Here is a 26,689-nt window from a genome sequence, read left to right on the forward strand (position 1 = left end):
GTGAAGATTGGACGGGGAAGCGTGTAGCGCTCAGAAGGTATTATTTTTAGAGGGTGCAAACAAGAGAACTTGCCTGGCAGAAGGGATTGTGCAGTATCTTCCAGCCCTAGTAACTGGATAGGTTTGGCAGACTGAAAGAGGGGCTCGTGGTTTCTGATGAATGCTCCACTTGTGCCCGGGTGTGATTTAGCATGCTGCTGAATAAACACAACACGGAGAAGGGAAGGTGATAACCACCAGTCTCAGCAGAAAGAGAGAGCCTATAAATATGCCAGGGGGTCAATAGGAGTGATTTCATTCTGCCTGCACAGGACTGCTGATGAGGTCTGACGGGGCAGCGCCACTTCATTAATGCATCACAATGGTGAAGAGCGCCTGAAGCAGCAGCAGCAGCAGCAGGCTACCACCTACCTAGGCTGCAGCTATCAGCAAGGCCAACCTAGAAAAAGAAAGGCAACAACAATAAACCGATGAAGATACCATAGACCACGCCTTCCTGCTGCTTCTTCCTGTATCCTTTCATTCTCCTTCTATTTCCTCCCCTCCCAATCTCCCTTTTTCCTTCCCTCATTCCTCCACTTCCATCCCTTTGCCAATTCTTGAAAGAATCTTCTGTCTTGCTAAACAGAGCATTCATAACAAAGAAAAGACAGGAGGCATAGATGATGAAGCAGCATAGAGCACTTGTAACTGTAGGAGTGTTAGGATGTGAACACTGCTGTTAGGATAGAAAGGAGAAGATCCTCAGAGTATGTATGCTGGATTGTTCAGAGGGGAAAAAGGCTGTCTATGGAAATCAACTATAAAACAGTTCAGAAACTGAAATAAAGCTATTTTTTCTGCAACTAGCTTTTTTTTTTTTTTTTCCTAGCTTCCAGAAATAACACACAAATGTCCCCAGCACCTCTCAGTACACCGTTCATGGCTCCTTTCCCAGGCTCAGGTGCTTCTCTTTTCCCATTGCTCCCAGACATCCATTTGCCCCTTGACATTCTACCTCCTTCGCCAAGGCCAGAGAACACAACTTGTGCTCACTCTTCCACTGAGCTCCTTCAGGCTGTGTCCTTGTCCAGCTGAGTCTGACAAATGGACCTGCAGACCTGCTACCCTGATTGCTCAGTCATCTGAACCACGGTTTTTGATTTCTGTGTGATCGATCTGGCTGTGGCTGATCCAGAGAGTTGGAAAGAAAAAAAATAATTATAAAATAAATTTAATAGCTCTCCTTGGCATCTTAATCTTTTTCTATACTCAGTTAGTGCAACACTCCAGCTATTTATTTTGCCTTTGCAATTTTCAGGAAAGTGAGGAGGTCAAGAAGGAGTTGTATGGCAAACTGTCATATCTTTCCCTGCATGGTCATAGCTACATCTATGTCAAGACTATACATCACTATAAATAATGTATCATAAACATGTATAATAATGTTTGTTAGAAACAACCACTTTTAACAATTATTTTGTAACTAGAAAAAGATAAGCAGATATACAAGTAGCACCTGTATTGCTTAGAGTAAGGCTTGTTTCCAGATGTCAAAACTTCCAGGCTATAAGATGCTCATTTTTCTTGGCCTACTGACTTAAAGCAGGACTTAAGTTTCATAAGCTTAATATAGTCCTAATAATTTTTACGTATTTTTGTTGTATGTCTACATACAATAATACTAGCTAAGACTAAAACTTTAAGAGTACTATTTAAAATTATATATTCATGTTGGATTTCATGAGTCCAGGCCTGAATACTGCCTCAACTAATGTTGAATTGATTTAGAACAAACAACAAGAATTTTGTAACTTGTAGTTTTTGTTTTGTTGTTGTTGTTGTTTGTATCTGAACCAACTATTCAGAAAAATAGCCCTTGATAAGGAAGCACTTAGAATGGTTTGACCTGAATTTTGTTTAGTTTTGCTTTGCCTAACTCTGCTTCTAGATTGTGGACTCTACGGGAAGTGTCAATGTTACTTGTTTTTCTATCCTCCAGCTTGATGTTTGTGTATAACAGGGTAGAATAATGGTTAGTTGAATAAAATATGTTATATTTTAAGAATTTTAACTTCAGTGAAAACAATATTTAGGTGTATGTGGAGCGGGGAGGGAGGGCAGGCCCAGAAAGTCCTAAAAGCATAGTTAATTTTATAATAAATATCATTTTAGATTTCTACCAATAATTCTTTTAATTATTATTTAGGATGCAAATATAATAAATAAAAAAGAGGGAAAATCAAGCCAGGAAATGAAAAGATTCCTTAAGAAAAAAACAAATGAACAAGGATACTCATCAGGTAAATAATGAATGAACATTTTCCAGTGTATGAATGATAAGTAATGAAGCAGTAGCTGGAATTTCTACTTTACAAATACAAAATGAGCAAAAGGAAAAATAATTGATAATTATCTTTGTCTTACAAGCTTTGGAAATGACACATATCCCACCCTCCACACACGGCATTTTTTTTTTTCAGAGCAAGAGAAAATCCAGTGACTAAAAATGAATAAGAAGAAAAACACTGACCAGCTAATAATCCCAAGAAGTCAAAAATTAAGGGCTGAGAGGAAGAAGGCAGACTAAAAAAATTAGGTGAGACAGTGACCTGAACCAAAGTGCTGGCTCCATGCTCTGTGTCACTGGGCATTCTCACTGCCCTCAGAAGCACAGTGACACTGATCAGGTGCATGAAGTGTTAGAAAATTTTATTGAAGATTCCATGGTTGCATCTCTGCCTTTATGCCTGGATAGTTACCTCTCCTCCCTCTTTCACTCCCAGTCTATTCCTTGCCAATCCATTTCTATAACCTTTTAACATATGAATAAAATCTGACCATTGTGAATGGACCCACTTGTTATATAGTGAAGAGGAAGTTAGGGATATGCTGAGTTTTTGTTTCATTGTCGTTAGCAATTTAAGATATACCTTGGTGTTTTCTCCCTGTTTCTTGCTGATTTCATTGAAACTAAATATTTTCTCTGTCCCCTCCTCTCTTTCCTCTCCTTTGAGAACTCCAATTTTATTAGGCTGGTCCCACCCCTCCAGTGGGCCATTTGAAGGTGTTCCAGACCTCACTGGTGGTCTGTTCATACTCATTCAAATCTGCTCTGAATCTCATCCAGTATATTTTTCATCTCGGACATTGTAGTTTTCACCTCCAGGTGTTGGATTTGGATCTTTTTCTTTTCTTTTGTATATCTTCAATATCTTTATTCCTCTAGTTTTTTGAACATATGGAATAGAGTTATAAGAACTGATTTTCATGTGCTTGTCTGCTAATTCTCTAACATACGTCAGTTCTTGGTCACTTCAATTGTTGATTTTTCTCCTCATTATCGATTGTATTTTTTAGCTTTTTTTCACGTCTGATAATTTTTGACAGGGTATGAGTTTTATCTTATTGAGTCCTGAGTAGGTTTTTAGTCCCACAGATCTTCTTGGGCTTTATTCTGGGATGCCTTTAAGTTATTTAAAACTCGGTGGGATCCTTTTAAGTATTGCTTTTCAGCTTTATTAGGTGTCTAGAGCTGTAATTAATCTAGCATTAATTTCATCCCATTTCTGAGACAAGACCCTTCAGAGAACTTTAATGCCCTGTGAATCATGAGGATTTCCAGTATGACCAGGGGAAGTGGGGATAGGGTGGATGGGAAGGCACCATTCTTGGCTCTGTGTGAGCTGTGGGTAATCTTCCCTCTAATCCTCTCAGATGGTTCTACCTCTGGCCTAGCATACTTTCCTCACATGCTTGAGCTGATCAGTGCTTTGCTGAATACTCAGGGGAGCCCCTCTGCAGATCACTGGAGTTCTCTCTTTGCACAACTCTCTCCTCTCCAGTACTCTGTTCTTCAAACTTCAAACTTACTCCCTTGACTCTCGCCTTCATCTGTTTACCTCAGGGAGCCACTAGGTTCTGCCTGACTCCCCTTCCCTTCTCCATGGCCTGGAAGCCTCTCTTGAGGAAGTACCTTGAACAGTGATGGCCTTTTATTTGCTTTCTGCACTTCGGGGATTTATTTATAGCCTTTATTACCTGATATCCAGTGTCTAAAAATTTTTGTTGTTCTGGCTGGGAAATCTTTCAGGTAAAACAGGTCTTTGTTACTCCTCCTTGGACAGAATCACAAGATCTTACTTTTGTTATGTTTAAAATGGCACTTTAGTAGTGTTTTTTACTTACCTATGGAATTGTGAGAATAAAGCAAGAAGATGTATTTAAAAATGCATTTACCTAACTTATTTATAATCCACTTTTCTTCAAAGATTTTCAAGATAAAAATACTAACATCAGATAAAAATATAATGCTGAAAAAGTAGATGAAACCAGGGCCAATATCCCAAATGTTTATCTTAAAATTTCATTCAACTGAAATTTGTTGAATGCCTGCTCTGTTCTAAGACATAGGCAAGGTACTGAACAGAGCATAACAATAGTGCTCTGCACTGTTGATGGAGGAGAGTGTGCAGACTTGGTCATGTTCCCAGCATGGCCCAGTAGAGCCTGTGTTTACCTGACATTGAGACTGACCTTCAACAAAGGCTCCTCGTAAAGGGGAACCCTGTGATGCAGGAACCGCAGCCCTTGCTTCTGTCTATCACTTCTTCCCCCGGATGCCCATATCAACAATGTGTCACCTTCTGAAGTGCTTTAGGCTTTCTTAGGACTTTGTACCTTCACTGTCCTGGTACCTCCTCTTTGGATTTCCCTTAATGCTGCTCACTTCTCTCCCAGGAAGCCTTCCCTGGTCCCCCCATCAAACTCTGTGCTTGTCTTGAGAGATCACAGTCTTCAACACTTAACTCTGGCACAGCTCATGTGACCCTGGATTATGAGAGTTTGCTTGTTTGTCTTCAGTTGAAACTATAAGCTCCTTACAGGGAGGGATAATCATTCTTTAAATTCTGTTTCCTCAAGGGAGGATACAATGATTAGCACATGATAGATATTAACAATGTTGAATAAATGCACGAAATGAAGGCGTTAATCCTAAAATAAATAGAAGAGGCAAGTTCAAAGGCCTAGTTTTTATAAATTCCCTCAATATTTGTTCATGGTATCATGCCAAAGCACAGTTCTGATAAGGCAGATAGCCGTTCAGGTACTCATTTAACTGATGGCCTGGCAGAAGATGATATACGTGAAAACGTAAGACATTATTATTCTACTACTTTGAAGTTTTATTTAGGGCTGAACTTCTTACTTTACATGGTTCTTCTATAATTTCCTATGCTTATTTAATAATGCTTGCTGTTTGTGTTCCACCAAAATTCATCTGTCGAAGCCTAAAACTACAATGTGATGGTATTAGGAGGTGGGGTCTTTAGGTGGTAATTAGGTTATGAGGGTGGAGCCCTTACGAATAGGATTAGTACACTTATCAGAAGAGACATGAACAATTATCTGTCTCCACCAGGAAAGATGAAAGGAGAAAGACAGCCATCTGCACACTAGGAAGAGGGTCCTCACCAGACATCAGATCTGCTGCATCCTTGATCTTGGGCTTCCAACCTCTAGAACCCTGTGAAATACATTTCTGCTGTTTAAACCACCCCGTCTAGAGTATTTTGGTAGGGCAGCCCAAACTGACTAAGACATCTTTATTATACCTTATTTTAGTAATAATAGTCATCTTATTGATAATAAGATCCCTGAAAGTAGCTCCTCCCTTAGCAGCACCACCCATTCTTTCTCGTGTCTGACGGTCACACTGATTATCTAGAAGCCATTACATTGAAGGAGCAACAACTTTAAACCTTGCAGAGTCCTGTGATCTTGGTTATCATCTCTCAGTCTGTATGCTTATATAATCTGCTATGATAATAACAATTCTCCTGAGGGGAAAATCTAGGAATTGTTTTATTCAAATTACTAAGGTTTTTTTGGCAAAACAGTTAAAGAAAATATTTGTGGGCGATAGAAAATGGCTGATTTTACCTTAAAACGGAGATTACAAAAATGTTGGCTTGCTGTGAAGGGAACTGGATGTTTTTTTCCACATATAATTTAAAAACAGTGGGATATAGGGGTAAACACTGAGAACTCTCCTAGGATGTATATTTGTCTCCTCTCCATTTTAGAGAAAGGAAGAAGAGACCTTCCCCTGCACTAGGTGATGTAGAGGAATTGCCTAATACTGTTATTGAACCTGGTGGGCTGGGCCTAGCCAAAGCCAGCTTTTCCTCTTCTCTCTGGATCAAATTATGGTGATGTGGCTGACATTCAATGAACCCCAAACACAGGCCATGTGCCAAGAGCTCTCAGGTGACAAGACTTGACTTCCATCTTCAAGATGAGGAGATAGAATTGCCAGGTCCCTGAGATGGGGGCTTAGTCTGTCTCATTCACTCTTTCACCTCCAGTGACTTCCACAGCATCTCATCCAGGATACAAATTTTAATAACCATTTATCAAATGACTAAATGGATTCAGTTACAGTATAGCAGTGATATTCTGGAAGCCTAACTAAATTAATAAATTATGTGGCCTGACATGGCAGTGTGCGCTCATAGTCCCAGCTACATGGGAGGCTGAGGTGGGAGGATGGCTTGAATTCAGGAATTTCAGTGTCCAGCCTCTGCAATATAGTGAGATGACCTCATCTCTGAAAATAAATAAAAACATAAAAACAATAAAACGAAACAAGAAGAAATTATGAAGTGAGTATAATTAGTTTTGCCAGTGTTGGAATGTGAAGTGAGAAGGTTTCTGAACATGACTCCATGGAGCAGGTGAATTGGGGTTATGAAGGTTGAGTAGAAGTTTTTCAAATGAAGCAGAAAGGGGCATTTCAGTGCAGGTAGATCTGATAAGGAGCTAGTCTAGTAACCAAAACAAGCGAGGGTAAAGACCTGGCTGAGTGTAGTGTCAGTGGGATTGGAGAGGACGAGGAGATTGAGAATTTATGTGAGAAAATCAAATAAATGGCTCTTTGGTGCTGCCTGATATGCACAACCGGGTCACAGAGGAGTCAGGAAAGGCTCTGAGGGCATCCTGGGAGGGAGGGCACTGCATCATCTCTGTACTTCCTTCAATTCCACCCAATTTTTCTCTCCCAACTAGGACAAAAGCTTGCTAAGAGGAACTTGTATGCTTGTTCACTGCTGAGTCTTCAGTTCCCAGAACAGATCTTGGCACATGCACATTCAACTTCTGCTGATTGGATGATTCAGATGTTGCAAATGCCATCTTCAAGGCTGCCCATGCTGCCTGGATTCTAACTACCTTGGTGAAGTCTCACTGCTTAGTTTGTGATCTGTATTTCAGTATGGAGACCTTCTATGTCTAGACTTAATCAATTTTCTGTATTTGTCCAATCTGCTTCTGCTGGTGTTTTGCAGTAAGCCAGAGGTAAGTGAGATATTGTGGACTGCAGGAAGAGGTTGAAAAGGTAACTCTGATTAGACTTTCACAATGGGGCCCCCATATTGCATTTACATGGTCATGAAAGGGGCCTTTTATCATAATAATTCTAATAATAACTGATATTTATTTAGCACCTAGTACATAGTAGGAACTCTGCTTAGTACTTTATATAAATTAGTTCATTTAATCTTTCTAACAACCCTGTATTTAATCTTTACAACAACCAACTAGGGTTTTTATTTCCAATTTATAGATGAGAAAATTGATGCTGAGAGGTATTGTGCAACTTAAAAATGTACTGCAGCTAGGAAACCACCTGCTAGTTTCCCATCACAGCTAAGGTGCCAGAGCTAAGGAATAACACACTTCCGTAATCCCAGCATTTTGGGAGGCCAAGGTGGGCAGACTACCTGAGGTCAGCAGTTTGAGATCAGCCTGGCCAAGATGGTGAAAGCCCATCTCTACTGAAAACACAAAAATTAGACAGGCGTGGTGGCAGGCACCTGTAATCTCAGCTACTAGGGAGGCTGAGGCAGGAGAATCGCTTACACCCGGGAGGCGGAGGTTGCAGTGAGCCGAGATCACGCCATTGCACTCCAGCCTGGATGACAAAGTGAGACTCCATCTCAAAAAAAAAAAAAAAAAAAGTGATGCTCAAGCCAGGAGATGAAGACCTGAAGAAACCCCTTTTCCTGTGATGCTGTCATAATTTTCATGCTCCTGATCATACCTGCCCAATTATTAGCAGACATGCAGACAATTGCAACTCTCAATTCACAGTCACATGATAGAATTCCTTTGCTTACGGCTGTAAATTCATCAAGAAAAAGGGAAATGTTTTAACTGTAAGTCTGAGTTAAAGGTAGGTGGTGACTAATCAATCAGCCAACGCATGTCCCTTGGCATGAGAAAGTCAACTTCTTGTGATATTCTGGGTTCTCAGATGTGATCTCAAATCATTAATGCCAGATACCTGTGCTCCTACCTGAGACAAACTCATGGTTTCAGAGCGCAGAAGGTCAAAGCACAAAAATGAATGCATTAGAATTAAGCTGGCTTCCATCACAAAGCTCCATATAAATATTACACCGGCTCTATAAGACACTCAATGTTTGGTTTCTGAACCTATTAATATATAATGAGGATGCGATGTAATTAATATCGTTTGTTTTGATTTTCTGTTAAATCCGCGTTAGTAATAAGAATGCAAGGTAATTATTCAAAAAGGCTTTTCAACAAATGCCAGCTTCATTGATTAAAAATCAAGTCAGTGCTTCATTTGAAATGATATTTACAAGCATGCTTTAAGCTGAAATGAATAATTATCAGATTATTGAACAGCAAGTTATCCACAAAGAATTGTCTACTTCTTTTTTTTCTTTTTGCATTGAAGCTTGATCTCAAATAATAGTAAAGGACAAACTGGAGGGTACTGAGAAGAAGTGGCATGATTTTGCTTTGAGGGATTTGATTTTCCTTTTACAGTGCCCTCCTCTGCTGGTTATAGAATCTTCGAAAACTGAGGTTTTGTGGGTTCGGACCTGGATGTTGTTGCCGGGGTGGGACTGGCAGCTGTTCATCACACCGCAGTCTGAAATTCCTCTGCTTTTCTGTGATCCTGCTGCAGTGAATGGCGGCTATGCCAAGCCAGCTTAGGAATTTCTTTTTACTCTAAGATGGCTTTTGTTTCTATGTATTTTTTTTTTCCATTCTTTCACATTAAACAACGGGAAAGTAGTCTGTCATCTGTTACTCACAGAGTGGTGCTGAAGGCAATGTGAATTCAGAGCCATTTGTTTTTTCTGGAGCTAAGGAATGTGCACAGCAACCAATCCAACAAATTTAGACTGCAGTGTGTTCATATTTACAAATAGACATGTATATATAAATCAAGTCACCCAAACTATGTACTGCATGGACTTTAAAATGTTCTTTGTGTGGCCAACTCTTATTTGAATTACTTCAACAGAATGCCAAAAGCGCATTAATATATGCTCTCTTCATTCACTTAATCATCACTCTGTACACTTTTGTAGGTGCTTGAGACATGATAGCAAAAGTGCTCTTCAAAGTCTCTACTTTGGGAACCTCACATTCAAACCAGAGAGACTGACAGTAACAAACAAATACATGAAGTATGGGGCTTCTCAGATGGTGAATGGTGTCATCCAGGAAGATAAGCAGGGGAATGGATAGAAAGGACTGGGCAGGTAGTTTTATTTTCCAATTGGGTCATTGGGAAAGCTTTACTGAAAAGGTCATCATTGAGCAACAGCTTGATGAGTGTGAGGGAGTAAGCCCTATGGGAATCTGGAGGAAGAGCATTCTAGCCTTGGAGAACAGAACGTGCAAAGGCCCTGCTGGAGAGGGTAGCTGACTGTGGAAGCTGAACAAGGAGGCCAATATAGCTGGCACAGGGAGGAAGGAAAAAGAGAGATGGCAGATCTAATTGGAGAGTCATAAAATGGAATCACTGGTTCCTTCTCTTTTATAACAGCCAACATCTGTTACAAAAGAGAAGTGTTATAGCAACTGGAGGCTAGGAGGCTGTTGACCTCACAGGTAGCTCATGTTCTTTCTGAGTTTTTACCTATGTGATCACTAAGAACTAAGCCACTTGATTAATGACCCACCACACAGTAACTAGGAGTGTTTCTGCCTCCCTGATTCTGGGATTTGGTCAGAATTCGACCTTGCCACGTCAACTGCATTGGCAGTTTTTTTTTTTTTTTTTAAGAGAGAAGTTAACAGGAGGAAACATACCAGAGATGAGAAGACTGACTATTTAGTTGTAATTGAGAGCAGTGTTGGATAGAGGCGTATAAGTTAAATGTGGCAAGTTTTTCAGATGTAATTCTGAGTTTTCTTCTGAAATGAGATATTTTGTTAATTGTCTCTTCATATTAAAAATAGACTAACGTTTTTAAATACCAGGTTTCTGACTCCTAACACTCAGAATGTCCTATCTCTCCTTTTGGCTTTTCTTGGGTTCTACTGAAATGGCAGAAAAAAGTCAAGTACCATGTTGGGTTAAATGACTAGATTAAGGCACTGGGGAGGGAAGAAAGAGAGGGAATGGGGATTTATTTGATACTTATTTACTTGGCCAGACATATTACTTTATTTGATCCTCACAACTCTGTGAGGTAAGCAGAGAAATCTAAGCAATCTTCTCTGTGTTTCTGACTTCCTCACAGATCTATGGAAGGGAATTCTGTTAAGTGATGGAGTGTGAAGATGTCAATGTCAAGATCCACATATATATTGATGGTGGCTAAAGGAAATACCAATTCAAAATATTTCCTCGTCTTATTAGAGAACTCTGTCTCCAAGCTCCTTTAGAGATTAAAATCATCTCCAGCATCAGGAGGTCCTGCTTTCTTAGGTTGCACATTGTATTCTGCCAGAAATATAAATCCAAGACGAGAAAATATCCAAGAACCCAACCAGCAAATGATCAAAAAGTTTGCAATTAGAGTGGATGAAAACCTAGGAAATGTGAAGCCCCTTCGTAATTCTATGGTATCAGAAAATTAAATTTCTATAATAGCAAATTACGATATAATGAGGTCACATTAGTGGAATAAGAGGCCCAGATGCCTCAATGATTTAATCTCTCTCTTCACGTAAGCTTGCATCGAATTTTAATGAATATTTTGATTGATAACATATTTAGTTCAAAATAGGTCTTTGAAGACAGCTATACATTTTAAAGATGCTGTGATAGAAATTTGTTTTATTAAGTAGCTGATAGGAAAAAAAATCACTGTATAAAGCTGCTAATGTCAGACATACCATTATGACCCATCTACTGCTATTGAGTAAAGAGACGGTAATGGATCTTTATTGGGCTATTCTTTGAACAATATAGAAGCTCATTTTCCTTATTGAAGAAAAAAACCAAGTGACACCAATGAAACAGGTACAGTAAAAGCATTAAATTTAAGAGAAGAGAATTTCAAGTAAAAGCTGCCTAAATATAAAATTGCTTTGCTGCTTCAGCTTTTGGTAAAATTGCAATGGCTTTGAGGACTTGGGAATTATCTTAGTGGGGCTGAAACCTTATCAGTGCTGTCCAATAACAATGTAATACATGCCATAAATGTATTTTTAAAATTTCTAGAAGCCAAATCAAAACCATAAAATAAACCATAAAATTCATGTGTTATTTAACACAAACTATGCAAAATATGACCATTTGAACATGTAATCAAATACACATTATTAATAATATATTTTATGTGTATTTTTTGCATTAAGTCTTCAAATCACATCTCAGTTCTTCTTCTGCTCCAAATAATCCAGAACAAATCTAATTTATTATATGCATGACACTTACTTTTATATTTTGCAGAAGGTCTTATTTGTTCCCTAGGTCATCTCTTTGATGTCTCTGACATCTCTTAAATATTCAAGTTCTAACAACTATTCTTGTTTTGCCTTTTCACACCTTCCTAGTTACTGTGCCCTGGACATCTCCTGTTTTAACAAATGGCTTTCTAAAGTTTGATTCTCAGAATTGGTCTTAAGAATATAGTGGGACTGTGAGTCCTCCTTGTTTTACATTTACGCTTCTATTGGTGTGTAACAAGCTATTAGATAAAGCTGATAGTTTACTAGATGGGGCAGGAGACTCCAAATGTTCAGGATGAAACTGCCAATTTCCTCTGCTTGGAGATGCCTTGATGCCAGTGTGTATTTACTGTGAAGCTAATGAAGCACTGGCTTCAAGGTCTTCTCTGACATGGCTCCTTTAAGGCCCGAGGAGGGATTTAGCAAGGTGTTTATATGGTTATATAATTTTCTTTAAAAAAATGAGATTTTGTAAAACAATTTTACAAAAACAAGAACTTTACTGTACTTTACTACTCTGTCTTAACCTTTGCTTTCTTCTCCATGTTGGGAATAGCTGTAGACATTTTTGGAATTGAGCTAAGGATGGAGCTGAGTTGGGAATATATTTAGTTTGGATTCAGTGGGATAATTATGTGGTTTGTAGTCATTTATGTATAGTTATTTCAAGCTCACTCAGTGCAGGAATAAGTTCCAGAAATCTTTCTGCTTTTCTCTGGGCCTACTTACCAGCATTAAAACATAATGACAGGGTCTGAGGCTGCGCTTTGATATAACAGATCCCAGAGGCAGAAGCTGGTCTGTGGAAAGTTCTTTCAATCATTCCTTTTCAAGTGTAGTAAATGATTTTGTTCTTATTGACACTTAGTTAAAACAGAAGCTCTCTATTATCAGATACATACTTGATAATATGGTACTCAAAATTGTTACAACATATACATTTTTTTGGATGCACTTACACAACATAGAATTTATAAGGTTTTCTGTGTTTTTAGGACACACACGTGTAGCAGTATTACAAGCAGTGAGTAGATCTTTTATGAGAAAGTAACGGTTTCTCCAAATTTTACAACAGTTTTAAAAATTTATGTGACGTTACATGTAATGAGTTGTGAAATCGAAGGAAACGTTCTATGCTAAAAATAAGGAAAAACACGTCTTGATCAACCGTGTTAAGATTAACATAAAATATCTTTCTGTTCTCTCTAGAAAAATATTACAAAATCAGTTATATAAATAAGTAATTAAAGAGTCTGTAGTCAAAAAACTGTAGGAAAATTGTATGGTACAGGTATGTCAGATAATAAATTAATATAAATATTATGTTGGTTTTCTGGATTTTGTGGTATTTGTGGTACTTGTCAGCTTTGTAAAGTGCATTTGTAACTTTTTTCATTCTCATTAAGTAATTATATTTAATACTTATTTCATAAGTAATCATTACTTGATGAATAGCGAATATTTAGTTTTTTATTTGTAACTTTTATTTGTATTCTGTAATAGCCTTGCTTTTCCACATTTCTTTTTTTTAAAATAATTTCAACTTTTATTTTAGATTCAAGGGTACAAGTGCAGATTTGTTACATGGGTATGTTGAGTGATGCTGAGATTTGGGGTACAGATAATCCTGTCATACAGGTAATAACAACTTGTTTTGCCTCTTCACACCTTCCTAGTTACTGTGCCCTGGACATCTCCTGTTTTAACAAATGGCTTTCTAAAGTTTGTCTCTCAGAATTGGTCTTATGAATATAAGATATTTATGTATATTTTTTGCATTAAGTGATTCTAGTACCCAGTACGTAATTTTTCAGCTTATAGTTCCCTCGTACATTCACCCCTCTAGTAGTCTCTGTCTGTTGTTCCTATCTTTATTCCATGGACACTCAGAGTTTAGCTTCCACTTGTAAGTGAGAACATGTAGTATTTGATTTTCTGTTCCTACTTCAATTCACTTAAGATAAGGGCCTCCAGCTGCATCCATGTTGTGCAAAAGACATGATTTCATTCTTTTTTATGACTGTAATATTCCATGGTGTATATGTGCCACATTTTCTTTATCCAAGCCAACAATGATGGGCACCTAGGTTGATTCTATGTCTTTGCTATTGTGAATAGTACTGTGATGAACATATGATGACATATGTCTTTTTTGTAGAGCAATTTATTTTCCTTTGGGTGTAAACCCAGGAATGAGATTTCTGGGTTGAATGGTGGTTGTAAGTTCTTCAAATAAATCTCTAAAATTGTTTTCACAGTGGCTGAACTAATTTACATTCCCACCAACAGTGTATAAGCATTCCCTTTTCTTTGCAGTCTGACCAATATCTGTTGTTTTTTGACTTCTTAATAGTTGTCACTCTAATTGGTATGAGATGGCATCTTGTGATTTTGATTTACATTTCTCTAATGTGATGTGATGATGAGCATTTTTTCATATTTTTTTTGGCTACTGATATGTCTTCTTATGAGAAGTGTCTGTTCATGTTCTTTGGCCATTTTTCAAAGGGGATATTTGGTTTTTATTTGTCAACTTGTTTAAATCCCTTATAGATTCTGGATATTAGACTTTTGTTTGGTGCATAGCTTTAGGTCCCGATTGTCAATTTTTGTTTTTGTTGCAGTTTCTTTTGGGGAGTTAGCCATAAATTCTTTGAGAAAGTCAATATCCACAGTAGTATTTCTTAGGGTTTCTTCTAGGATTGTTACAGTTTGAGGTCTTACTCTATATCTGCATATGACTAGCCAGTTATTCCAGCACCATGTATTGAAAAGGGAATCCTTTCCCCATTGTTTGTTAGCATCAACTTTGTCAAAGATCAGATGAATTAGGTGTGTGGTTTTATTTCTGTAGTCTCTATTCTGTTCCATTAGTCTATATATTTGTTTTTGTACTAGTACCAAGCTGTTTTGTTCACTGTAGTTTTATAGTGTTGTTTGAAATCAGGTAATGTGATGCCTCTGGCTTTGTTCCATTTGCTTAGAATGGCTTTTGATAACTGGGCTCTTCTTTTGTTTTATATGAATTTTATAATATTTTTTCATTTTGTGAAAAACGACAGAAGTTTGACAGACATGGCATAAAATCTGTGAATTGCTTTGGACAGTATGGCAATTTTAATGATATTGGTTATTCTAATCCATGAGCATAGAATGTTTTTTCATTTATTTGTGTTGTCTATCATTTCTTTGAGAAGTGTTTTGTAGTTCTTCCTGTAGAGATCTTTCATCCCGTTGGTTAGCTGTAGTCCTTCTTTGTGTGTGTGTGTGTGTGTGTGTGTGTGTGTGTGTGTGTGTGTGTGTGTGTATGGTTATTGTAGATGGGATTGATGTCCTTGATTTGGCTCTCAGCTAGTATATTATTGGTGTATAGAAATGTGACTGATTTTTGTATTTGATACTGTATCCTGAAACTTCAGTGAAGTTGCTTATCAGTTCTAGGAGACTTTTGGCAGAGTCTTTAGAATTTTCTATGTATAGAATGCTATCATCCACAAATACAGCAAGTTTGACTTCTTTTCCTATTTGGATGCCTTTATATCTTTCTCTTGTTTGATTGCTCTGGCAAACACTTCCAATACTATGTTGAATAGAAGTGGTGAAAGTGGGCATCCTTGCCTTGTTCCAGTTCTCAAAGGGAATGATTCCAGCTTTTGCTCATTTAGTATGATGTTGGCTGTGGGTTTGTCATAGACTGCTCTTATTATTTTGAGGTATGTTCCTTTGATGCCTAGGCTGTTGATGATATTTTTTTAATTCATGACAGGATGTTGGATTTATTGAAAGCTTCTGCATCTATTGAGATGATTATATGGTTTTTAATTCTGTTTATAGAGTGAATCATGTTTATTGATTTGTGTATGTTGTACCAACTTTGCATCTCAAGAATAAGGCCTACTTTATTGTGGCAAATTAACTTTCTGATGTGTTGCTGGAGTCAGTTCACTGGTATTTTGTTGACTTTTTTGTCTGTGTTCAACAGGGATGCTAGTTTTGTAAAACAAGTTATGGAGGAGTCCCCTCCTTGTTATTTTGAAATAGTTTCCATAAAGAATTTTATGTCTGGTAGAATTCAGCTATGTATTCATCTGGTCCAGGTTTTTTTTTTTTTTTCTGGTTGGTAGATTTTTTATTACTGCTTCAATTTTGGAACTTATTGTTAGTCTGTTCAGGTTTTCACTTTCTTCTTGGTTCAATACTGGGAGGTTGTGTGTTGACATGAATTTATCCATTTCCTCTAGATACCCTGATTTGTGTGCATAGAGGCGTTCATAACAGCCTCTGAGGATCTTCTGTGTTTCCGTGGGATCAGTTGCAGTGTCATCTTTGTCTGTTCTGATTGTGCTCATTTGGATCTTTTTTTTGTTGTTGTTAATTTATCTAGTGATCTATCAGCCTCGTTTATTTTTTCATGAAACCAACTCTTGACTCTTGGTTTCATAATTTTTTTTTTCTTTTCTTTTTCTTTCTTTCTTTTTTTGAGATGGGGTCTCACTCTGTTGCCAAGGCTAAACAGATGATTTAGGTGTGTGGTTTTATTTCTGTGTTCTCTATTCTGTTTCATTGGTCTATATGTTCGCCCAGGTTAAACTGCTGTGGTGCAATCTCAGTTCCTTGCAACCACTACCTCCCAGGTTCAAGCAAGTCTCCTGCCTCAGACTCCTGAGTAGCGAAGATTACAGGAACATACTGCTATGCCTAGTTAATTTTATTTGTCTTTTTAGTACAGAAGGAGTTTTACCATGTCAGCCAGGCTGGTCTTGAACCCCTGACCTCAAGTGATCCACCCACCTCAGCCTCCCAAAGTGCTGGGATTAAAGGTGTGAGCCACCGTGCTTGGCTCATGGATCTTGTGAATGGATTTTTCATCTCAATTTCATTCAGTCCTTTCTGATTTCAGTTATTTCTTTTGTTCTGCTAGCTTTGGGGTTGATTTGTTCTTTTTCTCTATTTCCTCTAGGTGTGGTGTAAGATTGTTAATTTGAGATATTTTTAATTTCTTGATGAATAATGTGTTTAGTGCTATAAACTTTTCTCTTAACACTGTTTTAGCTCCATCCCAAAGATTTTGACAAGTTGTGTCTCTATTTTTATTAATTGCAAAGATTTTTTTATTTCTGCCTTAATTTCATTGTTCATCAAAGACAGAAGTAAGTTGTTTACTTTTCAGGTATTTGTGTAGTTTTGAGAGAGCTTCTTGGTATTGACTTATACTTTTATTCACTCTGCTCCAAGAATGTGCTTTGGATGTTTCGATTGCTTTGAATTTATTGAGACTTGCTTTATGGTTGAGAATGTGGTCAACCTTAGAATATGTCCTGTGTGCAGATGAGAAGAATGTATATCCTGTGGGTGTTGGGTGTAGATGTCTATTAGGTCCAGTTGGTCTAGTGTTGAATTTAAGTCTAGAATTTCTTTGTTAATTTTCTGCCTTAATAATCTGTCTAACACTGTCAGTGGGGTGTTGAAGTCTCCCATTATTATTGTGTGACTGTCTAAGTGTTTTCGTAGGTCAAGACAAATTTGTTTTTAATGAATCTGAGTGTTCCAATGTTGGGTTTGTATGTATTTAGGATAGTTAAGTCTTCATGTTGAATTGAAATCTTTATCATTATGTAATGCCCTTCTTTGTCCTTCTTGATTGTTATTGATTTAAAGTCTGTTTTATCTGTTATAAGAATTGTGACTCCTGCTCTTTTTTGTTGTCTGCTTGCATGGTAGATCCTTCATCTTTTTACTTTGAGCCTGTGAGTATCATTACATGTGAGACAGGTCTCCTGAAGATGGCAGACAGTTGAGTCTTATCTTTGTGTTCAGCTTTCCACTCTATTTCTTTCAAGTAGAGAATTTATATTCAGGGTTGGTATTGATATGTGAATTTTTGATCCTGTCATCATGTTGTTAGCTGGCTGTTTTGTAGACTTGATCGTGTGGCTGCTTTATTGTGTTTGTGGGTTATGGAAAAATGAAGATCAAGTATCACTTCCTTTTTAGATGACTTTTTGAATCCTTGATCAGTTGAAAGCTACTTTAGAATTGTGCAGTACTTTGATTTTTCCCGTTAGAACCATTATCGAAATTTGCCTTGTTCTCCTTCTCTCTTAGTGTCCCGCAATTATTAGTATAATGATGCACCTTTTTTTTTTTAATCAAAGAAAATATCTGATACAGAAGGCACTGTGACTTAGAGGCTTATATATGTAGCTGGGTTCCCAGGGACAAATTCAAGAGTATAGTTTTAGGTAGGCAATGGTCTAGAGAAACTTCCAGTGCCAAAGGGGTCTAAGAGGTATCCTGATAGATAGGAGGATTTCCAGGACACTATATCTGTGCTGGTAATAACAGAGAGCCAAGCAAGTGATCATTATCAAGGGGATTTGTAACATCAGCCCAGAAGTCTCCAGTGACAGAGTTAGAATTTAGGAGTAGCAATCAATCTCTCAAAATACAGAAATATTCACAGACAGACATCAGCCTTAGAGAAACTCCATAGAGGCAAGAACTCTAGGGCCTTAATCACTTTACCTAGAGGTAGCCTAATTCCTGGGCAGTAAAGAGTTATAGCCACAGCACCAGATGGGTTGACTTGATCCTCATCTAGACTCTTTGAGCTTTACCTAAGCAGAAAGAGGGTGAGAGCAGAACCTGGAGTGAGATGGTGCCTGCTAGTAGGGGTGAGGGGGCAGAGCCTGAAGGAGGACAGTGTGGTTGAGGAGTATGCCAGAAAACTACAGTTTTCCTTGAAGACAGGGACTACAGGATCACCTGACTCTAAATATTCTTAGACAATGCACATTGCAGATGCTTGATATTTTTTTTAAAAAAGGGGTTCAGTGTATATTTCTTGGTGATGGGTGCACCAAAATCTTACAAATCACTAAATAATTTATGTAATTAAATACCAGCTCTTCCCCAAAAAACTATGGAAATAAAAAATTTTTAAAAAGATTAAAAAAAAGAATTTGTATCCAAAATACACGAGGAACCCTTGCCATTCAACAATAAAAAGAAAAATAATCCAAGAAGAAGAAGGAGGAGGAGGAGGAGGAAAATGAGGAGGAGGAGAAGGGGAGGGAGGAGGAGGAGGAGGAGGAGGGAGGGGGCAGGAGAAGGAAGAGAAGTTAAGAAAAAGATTGGCTTTAGATTCTAGACCTCTAATCCTGTTGTTACTCCAGAGTTTGTCATTGTCTTTTCTAATATGTGCCTTCCCAGAATCAACAACTCTGGTGTGTGACAGTGGAAATTTTTACTTTTCTTGATCTAGCTGATACACTTTATAAATGCTATCTAAGACTTTCTCGTAACATTTCGTGACAGCTATGTTTGTTTAATAAACATTAGTACCTAACAAACTTGTAGCCAACTTGACTTTCTAAATTTTTTATGAGGTCTAATTTCAAATTTGGTTCCCCTCTCCTAAACATGAAACTGGTTATTCAAACAAAATACAGGATTTTATGTTTATAAAATTTAAATTTTATCTTATAGGCTTTTGTTTGAGCATTATAGAATATCAGGATAATTATAAATGAGTTATCATATATATCTTCTAGTCTTATGCCATGAAAAAGGTTTCTAAATTTTATTTATTTTTAACTATTTATTACTTAAATAAACTTATATGTGATTTTCTATACATGTAAGCCTTTGTGTGTATATGTGTTTTCAGTACATTTTTTATGCAAATAATTTTGATCAATTTTCCTTATATTTACTTAAACAAGAGATTTAATTTTTTTTTTTTCTTTTGTGATGGAGTCTTGCTCTGTCTCCCAGGCTGGAGCGCAGTGGCACGGCTCACTGCAAACTCTGCCTCCCAGGTTCAAGCAGTTTTCCTATCTCAGGCTCCTGAGTAGCTGTAATTACAGGCACACTCTACTACACCCAGTTAATTTTTCTAGTTTTAGTAGAGATAGGCTTTTTTGGTGTTGGCCAGCCTGGTCTCCAACTTCTGACCTCAGGTGATCTGCCTGCCTCAGCCTCCCAAAGTGCTGGGATTACAGGTGTGAACCACTGCACCTGGCCAATTTAATACAATTTTTAGAAAAATAGAACCAAGAACAGATTTTCCTAAGCCTGCTCAGTTACTTGGAAAATGTCATTCTTAGGATTAAATAAAAGAATATTTAACACATTTTTGGAATATGGAGTCCCTTAATTAATTTAAATTATGTTGTAAGCACAACTGTTACAGACTTAATTTTGATTTTTAATTTTCAAAACATCTTATTTGGAAATAAATTACAACAATAGAAATAGTATATATAAGGCTCTATACCCTTTAACCAGATTTACCTATTGTGAATGTGTTATGCCATTTGCTTCAATATTTATCTTCATTCTCTCTCTCTGATACTGTTATCAATTTTAGTAAAATTGACATTGATGTAATAATTTTATTTAATCTAATGTCCATATTTCAATTTTGTTAAGTGCTTCAAAAATGGTTTTTACTCATTTATTTTTTTCTATTTAAGAATCTCATTTAGGATCAGATATTGCATCTAATTGTTATTTCTTTAACCCGCCTCAATTGGGAAGGATTTTCACAGCTTTTAATATGTTTTTATGACATTGGCATTTTTCAAGAATTCAGTATCACTTCCTTCCTTTTAACACAACGTTTCTCATGTCAGGATGTTGACACTTCCTCATGATTACAATCAATATTTGCATTCCAGGTTGGAACAGAAGAAATGCTGTATTCCTCTGAGGACATAACTTCTGGAGGTACGTGTTGGATGTCCATCTGTTTGTCAACGGTGATTATTAATTTTGATCAAAATAAGCATCACTGATGATCTCATCCAGTTTATTACTGAATGGTTATGATTATTTTCTCTTGCAACTACAGAGTCTGAGGGAGAAACTTTAAGATTATGCAAATGTTTTTGTTGGTCCTCATCAAATTTCCTCCCTACATTTTGCCCTCATTCGTAATGCTTGTTTAAAATGATCTTTACCCTGATGGCACTAAATGGTGATTTTCCACCTCCACCTTTCCCATCATATTTTTCTATTGGCTCTAGGGATTTTACTGTAAGTGAGAACCCTCCCTTCTCCACTGTTTATGTATTTATTCGAATAGTTGGTAAGTTATCTATTTGTTGTTAGTACAGACTCGAATTTCTGTGTTTTCATCGGTCTATAATTAATTGCCGTCATATTTATTTTCGTGTTTAAATTGCCCTAGATTTAGCCAGTGGGAACTCCTTTCCACTTGTAAGAGACATTCATTGTTTTTGTAGTTGTTGGTTGTTTTAGCATTTACTTATTTGAGGAATAACAGGAAGTTCCAGGTTCATTTTCTTCCTACTTGTGTTACTATGAAATACATTGGTTTTTGATCATGGTTCCTGGCTCATAACTCCCATAGTCCTTGTTTTAGTCTTTTGTCACAATGTTGGATGTGTTAGGCCTCAGAGGCAGGCCACTACGTTTCTTCTTCTCTCCTTTTACCTGCTCTAAGGTAGGACTCGAGGTCTTAAGACCCTCTCCTGAAAGAGTCCAACCCTATACCCTAGGGGAAGGAATGTTGATGGTCATAAGGTCTTTATAAAAATAAAAATAAAAAAAGGGAACCAAGTTCAGAGAGCTTCTGGATAGCTGAACACATGAGGATTCCTGGAGGGTGGCTCACTCAGGGAGGTGATGGAAGCCCCCACCCCTTCCCCCATACCTTGCCATATGCGTCTCTTCATCTGTAGCCTTTGCAATAGCTTCCATAATGAACCAGTAAATGTAAGTGTTTCCCTGAGTTTTATGAGCCCCTCCTGCAAATTAATTGAATTAATTGACCCCAAAGAGAGAGTCATGGGAATCCCAACTTGAAGCCAGGTGGTCAGAAGTTCTGGAGACCTGCCCTTGTGACTGGCATGTGTGGGGATCAGTCTTGGGGATTGAGCCCTCAACCTGTGGGATCTGACACTATCTCTTGGTAGATAGTGTTGGAAGTGAATTTGAGGAAACCTAGCTGGTGTCCACTGCTTGGTGTTTGTGAAAAACAGTCCTACATATACGGTAACAGAAGTCTTCTTCTATGTTGATGACTGTTACGGTGTGAGAGCAGAGAGGAAACACAAGAGTTTTCCCTACATACTACCCTACTGCAGGCCTGCAGTCAGTCATATCACTGAAGAGCTGTCTTTCTATTTGGTGGGGAATGGTACTAGCGACCAAGATGTTATTGATTTATGATATAGATCAATTTACCATTCTAAATGAATTATTTATGTTACCTTTTTTTTCCTTATGAGAACCAGAATATCTCCCTAATATATATTCCTGGCAATTTCAAAATTGCTGTAAGTGTTGTAATCTTCATTATAGTATACTTGTCTTTTTTTTTTTTTTTTAAATGCATTAGTTTTCATAATGGGAATGCAAACAAAATACCATATGTATTAGGGTTCTTGAAAGGGATAGAACTCATAGGATACATGTATATATTAGTATGAAGGGGAATTTATTAGGAGAATTGACTCACACGATCACAAGATGAAGTCCCACAATGGGCCATCTGCAAGCTGAGGAGCAAGGAAGACAGTCCAAGTCCCAAAACCTCAAAAGTAGGGAAGGCTGTTGGCTTCAGTCTGTGGCTGAAGGCCCAAGAGTGCCTGGCAAATCACAGGTATAAATCCGAGTCCAAAAGCTGAAGAACTTGGAGTCTGCTGTTTGAGGGCAGGAAGCATCCGATGAGGGAGAAAGATGAATGCAGGAACTCAGCAAGTCTCCTCATTCCACAGTCTTCTGCCTTTTTTATTCTAGCCACACTGGCAGCTAGTTAGATGATATCCACTCAAATTGAGGGTGGGTCTGCCTCTCCTAGTCTACTGACTCAATGTTAATCTCCTTTGACAACACTCTCACAGACACACCCAGAAACAATCATTCAATCTGATCAAATTGACACTCAATATTGTATCTTTCAGTATTTGTATCTTTCAATCCAATCAAATTGACATGCAATATTAACCATCATGCCATATGATTTCATTAGTTCTTTATTTTGGGCATCCTTTTAAAATTGAAGTATAACACACATACAATAAAATGTCCAAAGTATATAACTGAATGAAATTTTACAAATTACATATACCTGTGCAACAACAATTTATATCAACATATAAAAATGTACAAACAACATCAAAGTTGCCCTTATTTACTCTCTTATTACTTTACTCAAAATATTTAGTATTTCTGTTGACAATGTTTTTTGGTTTTCATTGTACAAAATTTGTACTTCCTTGCTAAATTTATTTCTATTTCTTTTTTTGATACTATTGTAAATAGAACTGTTTTCTAAATATTATTTTCAAGTATTCAGTGCTAGTGTATAGAAGTGCAATAGATTTTTGTGTATTTATTTTGTGTCCTGAAACCGCTATAGATTCATTTATTACTTACTTCTACTGTTTGCTTTTATTGGTAGATTTCTTAGATATTCTATATACAGTATAATTTCATGATTACACTAGATAATTTTACTTTTTCCTTTCTGATCTGGATTCTTTATTTTATTTTTTTTACTTGTATATTTGCTTTGGCTAGCATTTCTAGTACAATGATATGTGTAAGTGGTAGGCTAGCCATGTCTGGTTCCTTATCTTAGTAGGAGAGATTGCAGTCTTTAACCATTAATATTGGCATTAGTTGTAGATTTTCTGTAGATGCCTGTATTAGTCTGTTCTCACACTGGTAATAAAGACATACCTACGACTGGGTAATTTATAAAGGAAAGAGGTTTAACGGACTTACAGTTTTACATGGCTGGAAAGGCCTCACAATCACAGCTGAAGGAGGAACAATGTCACATCTTACATGGCAGCAGGCAAGAGGGTATGTGCGAACTTGCCTTTATAAAACCATCAGATTTCATAAGACTTATTCACTATCACAAGAACAGCATAGAAAAAGGATTACCTCCCACCGGGTACCTTCCATGACACAGGGGGGTTATTACAATTAGAGGTAAGATTTGCTTGGGGACACAGAATCAAACCATATCAATATCTTTTAACAAATTAAGGAAGTTTTGTTCCAATGCTAACTTGTTGACAGTTTTTAGTCATGAAAGTGTGTTGGATTTTGTAAAATGCTTTGTCTGTGTCTATTGAGATGATCATTTGGTTTTTGTTCTTTATTCTATTAATATTGTGTATTACAGTGATTTATTTTCATATGTTTAACCAACCTCACATTTCTAGGATAAATCTCACTGGGCTGTGGTGTATACTTCTATTTATCTATTTCTAGATTTACATGTTATTGGGGATTTTTTACATCTGAATTCATAGGGTTATTGTTACGTAGTTTTCTTTTCTTGTAATGGTTAGTCTGTTTTAGGTTTCAGAACATACTAAACTCATAAAATAAGTTATGATGTGTTTTCTCCTATTCTATATTTTGGACGAGTTTGTTAAAAGATAGTATTAATTATTCTTTAAATATTTGGTGGAATTCACCAGTAAATTTGACTTTGTGTAGGCTTTTTATTTATTTTTTAAATTATTGTTTTAATCTCTTTACTGGTTTTAAATCTATTCAGACTTTCTATTTCTGTTTTGAATTTCAGTATGCATAATTGGATACAGCATTGTTAAAGTTCTATATTTTATTATTGACCTTTTGTTTAGTTATTTTATCTGTTATTGAAAATGGAGTATTAAAGTCTTCCACTACTACTGCTGAAATGTTTACTTCTCCCCCTTGAATTATGTTATTTGTTACTTTATATATTTTGGGAACTGCTGTAAGATGCATATACATTTATAACATTTATAATTGTTGTATTTTCTTGATTGATTGACCCTTTTATCATTATATTATATCCTTTTCCTTTTTTTTTTGAGACGGAGTCTCCCTCTGTCACCAGGCTAGAGTGCAGTGGTGTAATCTTGGCTCACTGCAACCCCCACCTCCCATGTTCAAGCAATTCTCCTGCCTCAGCCTCCTGAGTAGCTGGGATTACAGGTGAGTGCCTCCACGCCTGGCTAATTTTTGTATTTTTAGTGGAGATGTGGTTTCATCATATTGACCAGGATGGTCTCAATCTGTTGACCTTGTGATCAGCCCACCTCGGCCTCCCAAGGTGCTAGAATTACAGGTGTGGGCCACTGAGCCTGGCCCATATAATATCCTTTATCTATCTGTTGCAACAATTTTTGTCTTGAAATCTATTTTATCTAATTGTAATATAGCTACTCCAACTATGTTTTGGTTTACTGTTTGCAGAGAATATTTTTCTGTTCTTTCACTTTCAATCTATTTGGTTCTTTAAAGTGAGTCTCTTACAGACAGCATATTTGGGTCATTTTTAGAATCCATTCTGCTTTTTGAATGGAGGCTTTAACCTAATTTCGTTAAAGTAATTGCTCATAAGAAAAAAGCCTAACTTCTGCCCTTTTGCTGTTTATATTCTATATATCTTATGCCTTTGTGTGTGTGTGTTTAATTCCTCCATTACTACCTTCTTTTTTGTTAATAGATATATTTTCCAGTCTACTATTGTCATAACATTTTAATTCTTTTGTCATTTATTTTATTTTATTATTTTATTTATTTTTTTTTTTTGCTGTTTTTTAAAAATGTTATTTTAAGTTCAGGGGTACATGTCAAGGTTTGTTATATGGGTAAACATGTCAAAGGGGTTTATTGTACAGATTAGTTCATCACGCAGGTACTAAGCCTAGTATCCAATAGTTATTTTTTCTGATTCTTTCCCTCTTCCCAACCTCTACTCTCAAGCATGTCACAGTGTCTGTTGTTCTCTTCTTTGTGTCTGTGTATTCTCATCATTTAGCTCCCACTTATAAGTGAGAACATGTGGTATTTAGTTTTCTGTTTCTGTGTTACTTCACTAAGGATGATGGCCTCCAGCTCCATCCACTATCCTGGAAAGGATAAGATCTCATTCTTTTTTATGGTTGTATAGTATTCCATGCTGTATATGTACCATATTTTCTTTATCCAGTCTACCATTGATGGGCATTTAGATTACTTTGCTGTTGTAAATAGTGCTATAACGAACATACATGTGCATATATCTTTATGGTAGAATGATTTATATTCATTTGGGTACATACCCAGTAATGGGATTGCTGAATTGACTGGTAGTTCTGTTTCTAGCTCTTCGAGGAATCGCCAAACTGCTTTCCACAATGGTCGAACTAATTTATACTTCTACCAACAGTGTATAAAGTGTTTCTTTTTCTCCACAGCCTTGGCAGCATCTGTTATTTTTAGGCATTTTAATAATAGCCTTTCTGAATGGTTTGCGATAGTATCTCAGGTGGTTTGGATTTGCATTTCTCCAGTGATCAGTGATATTGAGCTTTATTTCCATACACTTCTTGGCCACATGTATATCTTCTTTTGAAAACTGTTCATGTCCTTTTCCCTCTTTTTAAATGAGGTTGCTTGTTATATTCTTGTAAATTTGTTTAAATTCCTTATAGATGCCCTATATTAGACCTTTGTCAGTGGCATAGTTTGCAAACATTTTCTCCCATTCTGTAGCTTGTCTGTTTACACTGTTGATAGTTTCTTTTGCTGTGCAGAAGCTCTTTAGTTCAGTCAGATCCCACTTACCAATTTTGTTATTGTTATGATTGCTTTTGGTGTATTTGTCATAAAATATTTGCCACTTCTTACGTCCAGAATGGTATTGTATAAGTTGTCTTCCAGGGTTTTTAGAGTTTTGGGTTTTACCTTTAAGTCTTTTATCTATCTTGAGTTAATTCTTGTATAAGGTGTAAGGAAAAAGTCTAGTTTTAATCATCTGCATATGGCTAGCCAGTTATCCCAGCACCATTTATCGAATAGAGAGTCCTTTCCCTATTGCTTGTTTTTGTCATCTATCCAAGATCAGATGATGGTGTGTGATCTTATTTCTGGGCTCTCTTTTCTGTTTCATTGGTCTATGGTTCTGTTTTTATATCAGTACCAAGCTGTTTTCCTAAATGTAGACCTTTAGTATAGTTTGAAG

The 26,689-nt window shown here is 36.9% G+C and overlaps 1 long non-coding RNA gene across 18 annotated transcripts in view; it reads left to right on the plus strand.

Moving 5' to 3' along the window:
- Positions 1 to 244: 244 nt before the first annotated feature.
- Positions 245 to 26,689, plus strand: part of LOC105724866 (uncharacterized) — a 35,173-nt gene continuing 8,728 nt past the window's right edge. For 2 of the 18 annotated variants that reach the window (XR_010345532.1, XR_010345534.1), the window contains exons 1-6: positions 249 to 2,282; positions 2,463 to 2,578; positions 7,048 to 9,560; positions 10,548 to 13,341; positions 20,385 to 20,433; positions 24,555 to 24,675. This is a non-coding gene — a long non-coding RNA (uncharacterized LOC105724866). Of the gene's footprint in view, positions 2,283 to 2,462; positions 2,579 to 6,065; positions 6,250 to 7,047; positions 9,561 to 10,547; positions 13,342 to 20,384; positions 20,434 to 24,554; positions 24,676 to 26,689 lie in introns of all 18 variants that reach the window. The other 16 variants (XR_010345546.1, XR_010345537.1, XR_010345535.1 and 13 more) reach the window with 16 other exon arrangements.

Source organism: Aotus nancymaae, unplaced genomic scaffold (genome assembly GCF_030222135.1).
Source record: "Aotus nancymaae isolate 86718 unplaced genomic scaffold, 86718_ANA_hifiasm-v0.15.2.pri h1tg000036l, whole genome shotgun sequence".
In the NCBI taxonomy this organism is placed as follows: Eukaryota; Metazoa; Chordata; class Mammalia; order Primates; family Aotidae; genus Aotus; species Aotus nancymaae.